Genomic DNA, 16,380 nt, shown 5'->3' on the forward strand with positions numbered 1-16,380 from the left:
TGTGAAAGGAGTAAGATATATATTTGTGTTGGTGATGGGGAAACTATATGAGTATTCCATTAGTAAAGAAAGGATATTGGAACACTGCTGTCAGTGACAGAGTGGTGAATTGCTTCAGGCAGGTTTGTTCCCTATATGTGTGCCTCAATATCATTGTACTCAATTATACCAATAATTCACAGTGCCCCAGGTTTGGAGCTCCTATTCTTACTATGTAATATTTAATAAATATCTGTGCTATGAGCTAATTCTAGTTATGCAGTGACTGGTATCTGAAGGATACCCTTTGAACCCTAAAGGAAATAGCCACCCTCTCTGAAGAATACGGAAAGGAGATTTGACCTTTATACTTATCTTAAAGGTGCCGGATGGTAGGTATATTCTCACTGTCTGAAAATTTTTCCTTTATGTCTTTTAATTATGATAACCTATTGTTTTATTGAGTTTGCAAATTTATAATGGGCAAATAGTTGACAAGATTTTCAGGATTGTGTGTGTGTGTGTACACATTTCTCTGTATTTCTGAAACAAAGTTCTCTCTACTTGAAGAATCTTACTACTTCTGAAACAATATGTGCATCTTTACAAATTATGGATCACCTATATCTTACCTCTTCCTGTCTTAAGAAATGTAAAAAAAATCTAATATGTTCTGAGCTTTTTAATTTTTGCCTGTTTAAACTTGGCGTCCTTTTTAGCTGCCTATGTAGAGAAGTACTGGCCACCAGTGCTGAAAAAAATGTCTGAATGTTTGGGCTGGCTTAATGTATTGTTATACTGCATATGAGGCATTTCAGGTTTCCCTAGTTTTAATTTAAAATTGTCTGATTTTTCCAAATCTGTTTTTAGAATCATGACAATCTGTATTTTAATTTTAATTTAAAATTGTCTGACTCCTTTCTATGTTTTATTGTCAGAACCATGACAATATATATTTTAGCTGGCTTTTGAAGATTCAAATTTCTAAGAATGGATTTCAATGAGTTATGCTTATGTCAAATGTATTTTTCTTCCTTCATTGGATTCTGTTTCTTCTTACCTACTTCTTTATTATAATATATTCTTTATACTCATATATACACATTTCTTTGATCAGTCTTTTTCTTGTCAGGTTACCTACTCTTTCCCCTTTGTTTGGAAAAAGATGCTAAGTAAGCATTATTTAGATATAATTGAAATTTCTCTATCTTCAGTTTTGTCCTATTCCCAATTCCTAGTTATCTTCTGTTACCTGAAACTTATCTCCTTTATGATAACCAAGGTTCAAATTCTATCTTATCTCATCTTGCCCTAATTAGTAAGATCTTTTTAATTCTTACTACTAGTTGATGGTGGTCAATGGTCTTTTGCTATTTCTAATAAGACATACTATTTTACTCAGTGGGAAATATTCAGCATCTTAGATGCATCCAAGAGTTGGAAACAAATGATGTTTTCATTTATATACATGCTTTTAAGTTGTATAAAGCACTCTATACGTAACATTGCATTCACACAGAATTATTTGTTAGTGTTTCTTGGTTACTCCTGTCATAATCCTCTTAAATGCTATGTGATATTCCTGGTGTACTAAGGAGCTGTTTAAGAAAGACCAGTCCTTATGAGCATGTGGAACATGCCCTTCCTAATGCCATCCACACAGCTTCCTAATGCAATCTCCCACATGGACTTTGGAGTATGAGAAACATGACTCTGCCCAACTTGTTTATGGGGAAGAAATACATCATTTGAATGGCTGATAAACCTCAAGTGATTATACATAAAAAAGTATTATATAAATATTAGCCAAATTTATCTTCTTTACCATTGATAACTTTTGAATGAGGAAAACAATAGGATTTGGGCCTTTAGATGGGGAAGGTCCTCTCTCAAAACAGGGCCACAATTAAATTGGTTAGTGCCTGGTCTACTGGCCAAAGCTGTGTCTGGGATTTCTTCCTTCTTTCCCTCCCCACATCCGCATGATATAGTCCTGTGAGCCTTTCAAATATCCAGGAATGGGATCCAGGCCAGAATTCGCAGGCATCCATGCTTAGTGAGTAGCACTCCACTTCAGCTGACATAGCAATGGATAGCTATTGACACACAATGAATCAATGAAGAACACTTCCATTCATTCTGAGATTTTTTTAAAAGGAATTATTTCCAGTAACTCCTTTGAGTTGGATCTGATTCTCACAAGAGAATTCTCACAAGGCTGTCTAGAGGAAAGCATATTCCTAGGTCATATTATGGGTGTATGGTGCTTCTGTGGGATGAGCCCGATGAAGATGGCCTGAGATCCTTAGATGATATGTGGATCTAAGCTGAGTGAGGAATGGGATGCCTGAATGGCCACCAAGGTGTGCTGGTACCAGGGCTTATAAATGTTTGTCTCAGCTAAGAACCTGACCCCACCTACAATGTCCAAGCCAAAGTGATTGGGTGAGAAGCTGTATATTGATCCACACAGCTTCTCTGGTTACTTGGCTTGGGGTTAGGTTAATGGATGAAGGTTTATAATGAGAATAATTGGTAATAAGGTCTGATAATGCTGTTGACTGAGATTTAAACAAATTTTCCCTTTCCCCTTAAATGTAGCTATTAAATTGCTCTTTAGAATGACACCAGTTTTCACTTAAATTAGTTCAAGGATTTAATTCTAATAAACTCAAAGGGGTAGGATCCAGGATAAAGAAAGTGGTGCTGGGGATGACTATGCTAAACTATAGATGTTAGAGTTGTCTAATCAATCACTAATCAAGTTTGCAGCTGGCTGGAGAGGTTCCTCTCCCTCTCAGGCCCTGGTCAGGCCCTGGTCAGGCCAGGCCATGGCCTCAACTAGTTGAAGAGAGGGTCTGTGATATTCTTCTTGATGATAGATGTTAGCTGTATATCTCTCAGTTCTATTTAGCAACAGGTGAATTGATACTTGAGGCAATAGGATCCAGGTGCTAGTATTGCAGGTCTACAGGCCTACCCACCCACCACCCAAGACCCTTATCAAGAGTGAGACCCTGAAAGGCTCAGCCTTTGAGTTTTTATAGCGGTGGCAACTCTTTTGCCCCTGGCTCATGCCACCTGGGTAAATTCTAAATATAACTTTTGGTTGTCACTCAAGTTGGTCTCAATCTTCTTCCCAGAGGATGCTATAACAGTCACTGTGAGAGATTTGGACATTGGTTCCTGCTCTCTCTCTTTGATACTTATTTCTTTGCAAAAGTTATTTTATTTTAATTGGTTACAAGCCTTTGGGTTGTTAATCAGCTGCCCCAAATACATTTGGGAAGAGCACAATGGAACAAAGGAAGTTTTTACCCATAACTTTTAAGAGACACACTAACATCTCAAGGAGAGCCCTAAGGCAAAGATGTAATACTGCTCTGAGAACCCAAAATGACTGTGAGAGTGGGAGCATCAGACATTCCAGGGACAGTGGAAATCTAGATAAGGATCCTGGCAATCTATAATTAGCTGCCCTCTAAAGATTCAATTCGTCAGTGAGAATGGACTTCTTTAGGTTAAGTCTTCAATCAAAACTCTTTTCTGCTCTTCTAGGATGTGTTTCTTCATATATACATCTATAAGTACATATATATATATATGTATATATATACATATATATATACATCTATGGATGCATATATATAATAAATATAACATGAACACATTTATATTAACAGGAGTCTCATTCACATTTGTAATATTTTTTGCTATGCAAAATGGAGAGCAGGAAGTGACAATAACTGATCATCCTTAGTTTTAGTAAAGCTTTCCTGACACCTCTTTCCTTCAACCCTGTTCCCCTTCCCTATGTTTGTTATTATTAAATTCTAAAGCATACTTAGGTGGATGTCATCATTGGCCTAAGGATCATTGATTATAGCCTTGGGTATCTGAGGGAAGGGGATTGCTCAAACTAAGTTAAGTCACAGTCAGTATAGTTACCCATACAGCTTTGAAGCCAGGATAAGCAATCAAAGAAGCTGTGTGATCTAACCCAGCAGCTTCTTATCTGATCACTTATTCCTGGTCCATTGTTGTGTTGGAGCTAGGTGTATAGTATAAGAAATAAAATGTATATATATATTAAGGTTTTATTGATAGCTATATTGATAATTAAAGCCACATGCCTGATAAGAGCTAGTTCAAATGCCACACTAAGCTGCTTCAGCAGGAAAAAGGAAGTACCAATCCTGTCCTGAGTCTTTATACCTTTGTTTATGTAATTACACTTCCTGCCCACTTGTATTACACAAGAGGAATCATGGGAAATGTAGTTTTTAAGTGTCTAAATGTCCACAGGAAGTTTAGTCCAGGGACCTCAAAATTTCCAATCTCACAATATTTTAGTTTCAGTATTTCTGTGGGGTCTTGGTGTTCACTGCCACAACTTGATGTTCACCTAGGCATTCTCATTCTCACTCAGCTCAGGTCCTCACACCATCAGAGGACCTTGAGCCATCTCTTCAACAACCCTATCACATATAACAGCTCCTCATAAAACATATTGTAAGAGTTAGGGGCAAGTAACATCACAATTCAGAAAATCTGTTTAAAGCTTTGTGGCTCTCTCTTCATGCTAGAGAAAAAATGTGATTTAAAAAAATATGGGGGGGTTAGAGTATCTTATATGCATTTATGGGTTACTAAGTTTTAAAATATCTATATTTCTACCCATTGTGTGTTATCTGTTAGCTTTCACATCCTTTTTGCAAATTTTAACTTTTTACTTATTTTAACCTTAAAATAAATTATATATTTTTGAATTAAAAGATAACATATTTTGATATTTACATAATACTATACATATGTATTATGCTTTTCTGGGTTTTTTACCTTTTTTCTGCATTATTTACTGGCCTTCACATGTAGTCTGCAGCTTCCACAAAACTCAAAAAAAATCCTATTTAATTTCTTATGATGATGAATCATATATTCTAGAAAAAGTGATGGGGAAAGTCATGATGTGGAAGTGACATATTTGAAATGAGATATATGGAATTTCTTTAATCAGAGATTACACAGATTTTTTTAATTTATTCTTGATTATTCCTTGTTCAAATTTTCTTTCTTTTGTGCTTTTCTTTCCACTTTGTATTTTATGGATTCACTAAATTTTCTTTCTCAAGTGGACAATTTTTGTTTTGTTTTCTTTTGCTTTAATTTTACTTCATTTCTTAATAGTGAGGTTTTCATTATTCCCATTGTGGTCTCGGGCTAAACATATGCTTCTATTGTATAGTAATTAATTCTCAGTGAGAAATTTTATACTTTTCTCAGTTTATTATTATTTATTTATATAAATCTTAAGGGGCAGCAAAGTGCTCAGAACTGCATTTGGAAAAAGTACTAATCATTGTTAGTAGGCTTTCTATGTCCTGGTAGTGTTTGATTTGTGACTACTCCACCTTGGGCAAAAGTTTAACCAGCTGTGGTGGCACCTATGGCATAAAATACTCATCAGAGAAAACAATTTAATGGACAAGGAGTCCATACTGACCTCAAAACAACCTTGTAATTCCTGATGTGAAAATAATGAAAGAAGCAATTAAGATTAATTCAGTTGAACGGAAGGGGGAAGTAATTACTTAAATAGCTCAGCAATAGTACTATAAATAGTAAACATCTTACCACTCTCTATTTTAACTACCAATTTTTACAAATTTAGGCCCTAAGCATAGTTTGTTTATAAGCTTCTTAAGGATTTTTCATGCTAAATGTTTGCACCCCTAATATGAGTGCCCTTGAATAAAGCCTTGATTTGTTAAGACATTATCTTGGGCTTTTAGTACATTACAGAAACCTAGAAAATAATTGTAATATTTACAAAAATAAGAGATATTAAGTGCCCAAATTTATTGTATAAACAATATCAGTATAATTACCCTTTTTTATATATTAAGAGATATTTCAATTCCCCAGATAATAACATCACATCTAAATAAATGACAATGTGTGAGGAGTTTTGTTAGTTTTCGGTTTTTTAGTTTTATTCTTTTTTGGGGGGAATATGGGAAAAAGGAAAGGGGAAAGATTGAAATAAAACATAACATCTTTCTTGATGTGATTGAACACTTTATACTTTATATGGAAACATAACTTATTTTAGTGAAGGGTGATAGTGAATTGGGAGCAAGCATCAACAATGAAACACTTGTTCTTCTTTCATTATTTTGCCCTGCTTTTAAAGCAGTTTGATTCTCTTTTCTTCTGAAAATACAACATTTCTTGATTTGTGTATCCATGACATGAGTGTAATCTCTCAAGATGACATCATCTGTCAAGTGAGACAGTTACACTAAATACTGTTAAGGGCCTTTCCAACTTCAAATCTATGATCCTAGGAATTCTCATTATTAATAGAGTAGTAAGTAATAGCAACAGTGAAACAAGAAGACATCAGAATGACTATTGCTTTACTAACAAATAGTATGAAAGTGTAGAAATATTTATAGGAAGATGAATGGCAACAAATAGTGCAGAGAAACCAACCATTTGGTCTGTTCCGGGGATTACTACATGGAGGCACTGGGCCTTCCACAAGATTAGTTTCTGATCTCATGAATGAGCACAAAAAATAAGTTGAGTACTAGTTGATCTCTTTCAATATGCAAAGAAAAACATTTACAAATTTCTCTCTAAACCAGAGGCTCTGGGGCTATCCCTCTCTCCTAATTTATTCTATCTCTCAGTTATCTCCACCTTCTACTACCCTCTAACTGAGATAGTCTACTGGAATAAAAAAAAAGGAGAAAATATTAGTTGATCAGGGAAAAATTTTCTCTTTCCCAAAGACAGGCTTGCCCCTGTAGGGGCCTGGGATCCCTGAAATGCTCCATACATCCCTCACAGGATAGACTGCCCCATTTTGAACTTGGTCTTTCTCTAGGCCAAAGGAAAGTTTGAAAAGACGGGGAGGTCAATATTTTTTGAATAAAGAAAAGATTCCTGAGATTAAAGAGGCAGAGGTATGTCCAAGAAATTACAGTTCTCCAGTAGTGAGACTAGTATTTCTCTTCCCTATTTTTCCTCTGCCTGAAATAGCCTCTATCTTCACCTACTGATTATAATATGTATGTTTAGGAGGGAGGAGGGCAAAATGCCAACCAATCTTTCACTGGACCACGTTTTGGGGGGAAAATCCTAAAGGGCCAATATTCTCAAACATGAGGTTATCTTACTTACCAGTGTCAGATTTTTCACTATCCACATTTTTTTCATTCCAGCTCTGGTCCAGGTCCATCTCAGCTTCTGCCTAAAGATTTGAACAATTAAACCCTTGGCTTCAAACTTCTGGTCAACTCAATTCCATGGAGCCATTGTTTTACCCTTCTCATCACCAGACTTCAGTCACCCCTGCCTTCTTTTGAGAAACCCTGTAGGCACTTTAAGTGTCTGTCCTTTCAGAAAGTCTATTTCCAGGCAAAATAAAAAGCCCATTCCCATATTATTATAGCTTTGGAGAAAGAACTTGAATATATGTGTACCCTATTCAAAGACCCACTTTTTCTCCATTAAGAAACACTACCCCTCAATAACCCATCAACCACATTGATTTTTAAAGTGAAATACTGTACTTGTGCAATACCAACTCATACAAACTAAAATAAAATGCCCTACAATATAAGTCATTGGGGATAGATTATTTTAGAGTCATCTAGTTTGCGCAGTAGGTTTTAATGTAAAAACAAACACAAACACATACACAGAAAGGTTTGCAAAGCAATCAGAAAGCACCTCACTGCTAATTAACACTCAACAGAAATCTTTTCAATGGTAAGCATTCAGCTAATTTAAATCCAGCATAATGGGAGTTGAATGTCAGTTGAACCTTTTCAAAATGGAATACTAGTTTCTGTGCTCTTTTAATATACATGGAGAGCCATTTGCAAAGCAATTTGAACAGTTCTTGGAAAATTTTCAAAGAGATCTAGATTCTGTTGATTTTTTCCCCACCCAGTCAAAGAGCAGGCTGTGCTTTTACCTTTCCTTCCACCCATGTGTGATATCCATATCTTTGATGCCTGGATACTGCCAGTCTCTTGCTAATTAAGCAAAAAAAAATTCAGAAACTTTTAAATATGGAGAGGAAAACTGACTGAATGAATATCTACTAGATCTCTTCTGTTGAAATTTTGAGAAAAAGGTTAAATATTCCAACTTGTCTGCCCATAACAATGGCATTATTTTAATTTGTTCACAATATATAATTAAAATAATTTTGTGACTTCTTATGCCCCATGTGTCTTGGTTCATTCTCCCAGAGTCACTTCGGCTACATCTGCCTGCCACAGTTTTAGGTGATCATGAAGTATTAGGCTCTTTTTAATGCTTCCGTTAGCTGCAACACCTCAGAAATGACCTCTTCCCTCCCTGAGTTAGGTGCCAGTAGAAAGCACTTGAGGGTTGTCTAACCATTTAATATAAATTAGTTTTTACAACAAACAAGCAAAAAGAAAATAGCAAGAACAAAGCACAAATACTTTCTTCAATACTGGAGGATAATATTCTGCTCTATGTCATCTTAGTTTCTGGAGGCAAATATGGATGGAGGCTCAAAGTGTTACTTAGGTCCTACTATCAACTTTGGACAAAAAGTAGCATTAGAGCTGGATAAATCCTTTTCTCAGCTGTTCCTGGATTGAGGTCCTAAGGTCATTCCAGGCATCTGTCCTGTGCTTACTTACAAAACCAAATGTTGAAATCCTAGAATATTGGAACTCCCTCTACATTTCGGAAAACTTACAAAATCAAAGACTGCCCTCTTCACCTAGAACAGGTAACAAAATTCTCAATCACATGGTCTCATAAGAGAAGACTCTGGTCTCTCCTTTCATAGCATGATGTCTCATCAAACATCAGTGGAGGTGTCACAGTATCAGGAACAGAGAAGCTGAAAGTACTGTGGAAAGTAACAGATGGCAAAAACCAGTTAATGTGTTTGGAATTCTTTAAAAAAACAAATACTTTTATCTTCCATCTTGAAATCAATAGTTAATATTTGTTCCAAGGCAAAAGATTGGCAAGGGCTACGCAATTGAGGGTAAGTGACTTTCTCAGCATCACAAATCAAGGAAGGGTCAGAGGTCATATTTGAACCCAGGACCTTCTCTCTCTAGATAGAGCCTTCTGGCTCTTGATCCACTAAGCCACCTAATTGCCCCTGTCTGAATGTTTCTGCAGCCATTTGAAATGCATTTCATTCTACAAGAGAGACTTAAATCTGAATTGACTATACAATGTTGCTGTGTATTCCAGACTCTCTAAGGTACTAGACTTATTCTCTGAGACCAGGCTTCTCACATTCTCTACTTGGTGAAATGATTTCCTCTCAGCAAGATAATTGGGTCCATACATGTTGTTATAGAAAAATAGGTAAAATCTTTAGTCTTTTGTTTGAAAGGAGAGATAAAAGATGAATGAGGTGATAGATGGAGGAATGAAGGGGATAGCTAAATGTAGGGAAGGGAAGAATGCAGTGGTATATTGAATGATGAGGGAATAGTTGGGGTATTCAGGAGAGGCAGCTTAATACAGGCTAGAAACTGAAGGTTAGTGACAGAGGAAACTGGGGAAGTAGGCTGAACCCTTCAAGGCAGGAAAAGTATCCCTCTGGATACAAAGAAGTTGGGCCAGACAGAAGTGTTTAAATCTGCCTTGAGGGCTTTCCCTTGTTAGTTTCTCAAGTCCCTTGAAGGAGGAGTCAAATGGCTCCTCCCTGTCAGTCAAACTGATGGCAGGAGGAAGTCTCAGATAAGGACTTCCTGCCAAGATGGATGCCCACAGTTCCTCAAGGAATAAAGAGGAAATAATTCCTTCCCTCTTCAACCCTTGCTTAAAATTTCGACACAATGATTTACCAGAGAGTTTGAGTAGGTAACAAAGGGGGTTTGTTAATTTTAGGGTTGATCAGAAAGGAGAGAGGGGTTTAGGGTTTTGTAATAGCTGCTAGGGAGAAACTGAAGCTGGGGGAAGGGTCAGGAGAGGGTTAGACTGAGGGAGAGCCTTCTCTCCCAGTCTGAAAATTTGGCTGCCTTAAAGTAAGGTATATACTAGATCAATAAAATAAGGGATAGATTGATTCGAAGATGTCCTACTTGCCTACAGAAAACTAAACCCACAAAGTCTAATCACCAAAACATAACCACCCTTCCTCCCAGAGCCCAAAGGGAAAATCAGGTAAGATAATAGGGGTATAATATGGAGAAGATCAGGGAAAGGTCCAGAGAAATCAGCTATGTTCAAATTGCCAGAGACAAAAAGCACAGGCCAAAGCAAAGCCAAGAGCTGAAAGCAGGGCCTCAGTTGGACCTTCCATTCTCTTCAAGCCTCAGGTTCCAACTGACTTTCTCTGAAGATTTCAAGGCTTAACTTCCAGGGCAGTTTACAGTTGCCTCTTGCCTGAGCAAAAGTCTCTGTTGCATCCCTGCATTACAATGTGCCACAGTCTCATCCCATCAATTTACAAAATGAAGGATGCAATATGACTTTCGTTGTCATCACCACTAAATTGAACATTTTGGATTATAAAGACAGCAACTGTGGTGATAAATCAATTTATTAAAAAAAGTTATGTATGCCACAACATCGTGGTTTTTCAAGAATACTGAATAGAGTTGAATAAAAGTCCATATTTAGCCTTTGTTTTATGACTAGCTATATGTATAATTTACAGTATCTGAGCCTCAATTCTCAGATCAGAAAAATGGGGATCTATTTTTGCTACCAAGCTCAATGGGCTGTGGCAATTAAGATAAGGTACCAGAGAAATATATTATTATTAGTAAACATATTGATAATAGAAATAACCATGTATACTTGGACAATAGTTCAAACTCTCTACACTTCAAATAAATGCATTTGATTAGATTATCTCTAATGTCCTTTTAACTCTAACTACTTGACCTCTTGCTAGTTAGATGCTGGAAACCTTTTCGACCAAACCAAACTGGTTTTGAAATTTGGGCTTCTGAATAGAATTAATTAACTCATTTTCAGTTTAATTATTTGATAATAGAATGCTAATTTACAGTTGAAACTGAAGTGCATTGCAGGTATAAATTTGAATGTGAGAAATTCACAAAGGCTCTTACCAAGAAGCAAAGATTCCTTATTATTACAAAAGTCAGAGGACTGGTCCCAGAGAAGGTCTAGTCCCCTGTGAGCAGGTTAGGAGAGCTTTTACTGGGTGTTAGTATGCCTAGACTAGGAATATGAGTTGAGGGTTTCCTAGAATGACTAGAAAAACAGGATGCTTGCCTTTGCCCCCTTTTATGTGCTTAGAACACAACATGAAATGATTATCGGGCACGAAGGAAACAGTCATATTGTAACCACTGGATTTGTACTATTAAACTATTTGATGTGCATAATGCTCTATATTTAGACCTGTAGATTTTGCTCATTCCAAAGTAAATCTAATCCTCAAGCAAACAAAATTATAATCTGTTAAATGTTTTCTATCAATGAAACAGGCAAAATAATGTACTTCATAGAATGCAGGACACAAAGTCAGAAGGATTGGATTTCAAACAGAGTCTCAGGCTTATTTATCATTGAAATAAAAATGGCACTTATCTTTTCTAGGTTTCAGTTTTGTTACTAGTAAAATGGGTATAATAAAGCTATAGCATCTTGTAAGATATATGTAATACTAAAAAATACATTCATTTGAATATAGTACATTATAGATTTTAAAGTGCTGAATAAATGTAATTTCAACAAATTTAACTTAAGCACCAGGGGCAGAGAACTTCGTGCATGTGTTTTTGTATAAGCATATGTGTGTGTCTGTGTTTGTGGGTACAGGAAAAACTGGTTTTATGTCCCTCCTTTGACACATACTGGTCTTCTGACCTTGGGCAAAGTCATTTACCTTTTTAGATCATTAGATCATTTAGAATTAGATCATAACAATTTAGATCACTAATCATTTTTTTCTAAACAAATGGGAAATTGTAGCTCAGAAGTGTTAAGTGTCTTACCTAGTGCTCCAACAAAGTCCTTAATCATGTATCTATGCATGTTTGCATTTAATTGTTGTTATTCTCAAACAGGACCAATGGCAACATGATAAGGGGTGAAGGGATGGTATGTTCCACTGTGGCTGATTAGTCTAACTTGAACTAGGAAGGCTCTTCACAGGTCAAGAACAAATAGCCCATTTGAACATCTGAGATGTAGGTATCTCAAGATTTACACATCTAATATTTCTTTTGTGTTACTATGATTCTGATTTGCTACCAGAACAAATACTGGCCTGTTATGCTGGACAGTCCTTTGCCAGTGCTTTCCATGTCTTACAATCAATCCTAAAATTCTTCAGAGATACCTTAAGGGTGTCCTTGTAATGTTTCTAAGGATCTCTCTGTGAGTGCTTATCTTATGTAAATTCTCCACAAAATAGTCTTTTAGGGAAACGTTTGAAATATGCATAGGAGACATATATATGTATAAAGGTTTGTATGATATATATCCATATTTGTGACTCATAGGATCATAGTGTAGCATATATTCACGTATTTATATTGTTGTTATATTATATATGTATATATATGTATATATGTATTTGATCTCTGGTGACATGTTTTCTGTACCATACTGAAGCACTACTTAGTTTCTTTTTTATTATTATAAATATTTTTCTACTTTCCATGTCAGTATAATTTTTTAAATATCCATTTTCTGATGTTTTACAATCTATGTTCTCTCTCTTCCTCCCATACCTTCCACCATCCCAAGAAAGCAAGTAATATGATATTAGGCTGTACATATGTTGTCATATAATACATATTTCCATGTCCATCATATTGTGAAAGAAGACACATATTGCTTACACAAGAGGAAAATTAATGGAAGAAATACAGTGAAGAATGGTATGTTTCAAACTGTATTTAGCTTCTTTCTCCTCCTTCTTTCATGGTGGATATTCTTTTACTGTATCGAGTCCTTGGAAGTTTTCCTGGATCCTTGCTCTATTGATCAGAATGAAGTCATTCACAGTTGATCAACATACATTATTGTTGTAACTATACAGTTTTCTCACTGTTGTGCCATCTTCACTTTGCATCACTTCTTATGTCTTTCCAGATTTTTTTGTGATCATCTTGGTCATTTCTTCAAGCACATCCCACATCTTGTTCAGACATTCCCCAGTTGATGGACATCCCTTCAGTTCCCAGTTCTTTGTCACAATCAAAAAAGAGCTAATACAAATATTTTATTCAGGTTTTTTCCCCTCTCTCTTTATTCTTTTTGTGATACAGACTTAGTAGTGGAATTGTTGGGTCAAAGAGTATGTACATTTTGATGCCTATTCAAGTGTGGTTGCAGATATGGGATATGGTTGTATCAGTTCACAACTCTACTAGTAGTGTATTAGTGTCCCAAATTTTCGACATCTCCTCCAACATTTGTCATTTTCCCTTTTTGTCATGTTACTCAATCTGATGGGCATAAGGGAATATCTCAGAGTTGTTTTATTTTGTACTTCTCAAATAAATAATGATTTAGAGATTTTTTTCCCCCATATGATTAAAGAGAGTTTTAGTTTCTCCAAATGAGAATTTCTGGTTTATATTCTTTGATGATTTGTTAATTGTGAAATGCTTTGTAATTTTGTAAGTTTGTCTAAGTTCTCTGTATATCTAAGAAATAAAGTCTTTGTCAGAGAGACTTGCAAAAATTTTTCACATTTTGTTGTTCCCCTTTTAATTTTGATTGTATTGATTTTGTTTGTGTTGAAACCTTTTAATTAATGTAGTCAGAGTTACTTATTTTACATCTCATAATGCTTCCTATGTCTTATTTTGAACTAAATTTTTCTCTATCCTTAAGTGTGACAGGTTATCTATTTTCTGCTCCCCTAATTTGTTTATGGTATCAGTCTTTATTTCTCAGTCATATATCCATTTTGACTTTACCTTGGTACATGTCATGAGGTGTTGGCCTGTGCTTAATAGCTCTGCTTAGTTTCAACTCCCATGAACAAAATGTTCCTTCCAGGTTAATGTGATGACTTCAAATCTTATCACAATGCTGCTAACTTAGCTATTTATACTCAACTTCTTCCCATCTCCTGTAGGCTCCTCTCCCTTCTGATTTTTTTCCCTTCTTTTCTGATTTATTAAAGAACTAGACCACTTTGATGTCAAGAAGGATAGGAATTATATGCAAGGAGGCCTGAGGCTTAATAACCAGGAAGTTGAAGAAGAGAAGGAAGGAAGAAGGAGAAAGAAGGAAGGATAGCAATAATACCAGCCTGAAGCCAGGGAGGGCAGTCACCCTACACAGGGACAACTTGTGGAGAGGTGCAAACAGGCTGGTGCTGACTACTCTGTCCTACTGCCTGCCAGGAATAAGGGGAAACAACAGTGGCCAGCTCTGGCATGACATGCAAAGTGTAGGTTCTAGGTTCTATTCTTAGCTTTGGAGGGAGTATAAGGAAAAGGTTCCTGGGCTAAGGGTCCAAGGAAATCATGGGAAGTGCCTGAGTGGGAGAAGGCTCTTTGGGGAACTGTTTCTGAGAACAGTTTAAGAAAGTTATCTTTGAGGGAAGGCTGTTTGGGAGGAAGTGGGGGAATGGTCCCAGTGGACCCAGCAGCCCCAAACAGAGCAGCCCAGTGAAGAGAAGCTTGAGATATGGGGCATGACAGAAGATCATCCTCTAATCCCATTGAGAGGAGCTTCTGGAAGCACCCCATGGTGGAATGGTCATTCCCTGGTTGAAGCCCAACAGAATAGTTCCTTTGCCATGACCTCTTCACAACAGTGCTGGATTACAGCTACCCAGGAGCCCATCTGTGCCCACAGCTGGTCCTTTTGTCCCAGGAAGTTGGGAATGAGATTCCACCACCAGGGTAAAGGGCAAAATCTCTCTGTCTTTCTCCACTCTGACTCATTTAGATTCACTTAGGCTGGAGGGTGGAGCACTAAATTCCTAAATCTTGCCTTTATAGTAGGCAATGTTTGAACTAACTTCTCACTCCAGTTTCCAAATGAAGCTCTTCTTTGTTTTGTTATGGAATAAAAAGAAGAATATGAATAGAGTGCTAATCAATGGGCTTGTATTTAAAGGCACTGGGTGGTATCAGCTGGATCTCTAGGCAGGGAAGGCTATCTCTTAATACAGAGCAACTTAGGTCAGCCAGAAATTGTGAGAGCCTGGCTGAAGGTTTTATTCAGCCCCCTGCTGTTATTCTAAGCTCTCTTGAGGGGAGGAGTAAAGAGCCCCTCCCTTCTGGAGAACAAATCCCAGTGTACAGGAAGAGGAAGCTAATCACTTCCTGACCAAGATGGATGCCTTAGCCCTCAAGAAATAAAAGAAAGTTATTCTTTTTATTTTTTCCCCTATTCAGCCTTTGCCCTAGTAGTGGATACAATGATTCACCAGAAGCTCTTTGTATAAAAGCCAAAGGGGTTTAGTAATGCCAAGGGTAAGCTGAGGGAAAAGGGAGTTGAGGTCTGGTAACTGCTGCTAAGGGAGAAGCTGGTGCTGGGGGAAGGTCACGGAAGAGGGGGGTCAGCCTGAGGGAGGCCAGCTCCCTCAGTCATGGATAATTTCACTGCCCTGAGGTAATAAGGTTTAGCAGATTACTAGATAAGGTGATGGCTTGGTTTAGGTTGTCCCTGCCTACCTATAGAAGCTAGTTCCCATGATTTCCAGCCACCAAAATACCCACCTCCCAGGACCCAATGGGGAAATCCAGGGAATAGCAGGATGTCAAGGGAGAGGTCAAGGGAAATCAGGAAAAGCCCCAAAGCAAAAGGCCCTTCAGTTGGTTCTGCATGAATATTTATACTCCCAGGCTCCAAAGGTTTTTACTGTGAGACCAGGGTTAATATTCCATCCCTTCCAACTGTCAGGGCTGCTACAGTTGGTTTGCAAAAACAAGAGTTTTTGCTGCAACCCTGCATTACATTTCAGCTCCATGGAAGAAGATGCCCTCTAGGGAAGAATTTCTTTTGTTCTCCTCCCTTTCCAGATTGTATAAGCCTTGGAGTCCCAGTGAACATGAGTTAGAAACCTGCCTAGGCCATTTGGGAGTTGGATATTCTGGAAGAAAGAGTAAAGCTGACAACTTTGTCTAATTCTGCATAACTTAAATCAAATTCATGCTCAAGTCAAGATATTGCCCCAGGACATCATTGGTCCTCTTAAAAAAATGAGGGACAAGGGGGCATCTGGGTAGCTCAGTGGATTGAGAGCCAGGCCTAGAGACAGGAGGTCCTAGGTTCAAATCTGGCCTCAGACACTGCCCAGGTGTGTGACCCTGGGCAAGTCACCTGACCCCCATTGCCTACCCTTACCACTCTTCTTCCTTGGAGCCAATACATAGTATTGACTCCAAGACAGAAGGTAAGGGTTTAAAAAAATAAGGGACAAATATAGCAATGGGT

Source organism: Gracilinanus agilis, chromosome 1 (assembly GCF_016433145.1).
Source record: "Gracilinanus agilis isolate LMUSP501 chromosome 1, AgileGrace, whole genome shotgun sequence".
In the NCBI taxonomy this organism is placed as follows: domain Eukaryota; kingdom Metazoa; phylum Chordata; class Mammalia; order Didelphimorphia; family Didelphidae; genus Gracilinanus; species Gracilinanus agilis.